Source organism: Colobus angolensis, unplaced genomic scaffold, assembly GCF_000951035.1.
Source record: "Colobus angolensis palliatus isolate OR3802 unplaced genomic scaffold, Cang.pa_1.0 Scaffold124, whole genome shotgun sequence".
Lineage (NCBI taxonomy): Eukaryota > Metazoa > Chordata > Mammalia > Primates > Cercopithecidae > Colobus > Colobus angolensis.
In genome coordinates, this window is record NW_012113586.1 from 6,165,438 (window position 1) to 6,166,360 (window position 923).

Below are 923 nucleotides of genomic sequence, written 5' to 3' on the forward strand. Positions count from 1 at the left end.
ATATTAAATGTTTAAACACTTGATGTTACAAAATGGAATTCCAGGTCTTTATAAGGAAAAGGGAAAAATCTTTGCTCATTGATAGAGGGTAGATGCAGCTTTTCAAAAAAAAAAAAAACCGAATAAAGATAGCATGAGGCCAACTAAATCTGTCTCTATTCTCTTCCCTTTTTTTCTTATGTCACTTCTTCAAAAGGCAAACAAAAAGCTTTTGTTATCCTTTAATGTTACACGAAAATTCTGTTCAAAAGAGAAAGCTGGCCAGGTGCAGTGGCTCACACCTGTAATCCCAACACTTTGGGTAGCAGAGGAGGGCAGATCACTTGAGGCCAGGAGTTCAAGACCAGCCTGGCCAATATGGCAAAACCTCGTATGAACTCCAAATACCTGAGACAGGTCTCAGTTAATTTAGAAAGTTTATTTTGCCAAGGTTGTGGATGCGCACCCATGACACAGCCTGAGGGTCCTGATGACATGTGCCCAAGGTGGTCAGGGAACATGTTGGTCAGGGAACATTTTAGGAATACATGAGACATCAATCAATATATGTAAGATGTACATTGGTTCCATCCAGAAAGGTGGGACAATTCAAGCAGGGAGGAGGCTTCCAGGTCACAGGTAGGTGAGAGACAAATGGTTGCATTATTTTGAGTTTCTGATTAGCATTTCTGAAGGAGACAATCAGATATGCATTTATCTCAATGAGCAGAGGGATGACTTTGAATAGGAAACAAAATGGGAGGCAAGTTTGCCCTAAGTAGTTTCCAGCTTGACTTCCCTTTAGCTTAGTGATTTGGGGGCCCCAAAATTTATTTTCCTTTCACATTTCCCCCCTTTTAAAAAATCTTTTGGAGAAAGCATTTTATAAGAAAATGAGCCTCTGGTCTCAGGTTTTTTCTGATCTCTCATGGCTAGGATGGTTT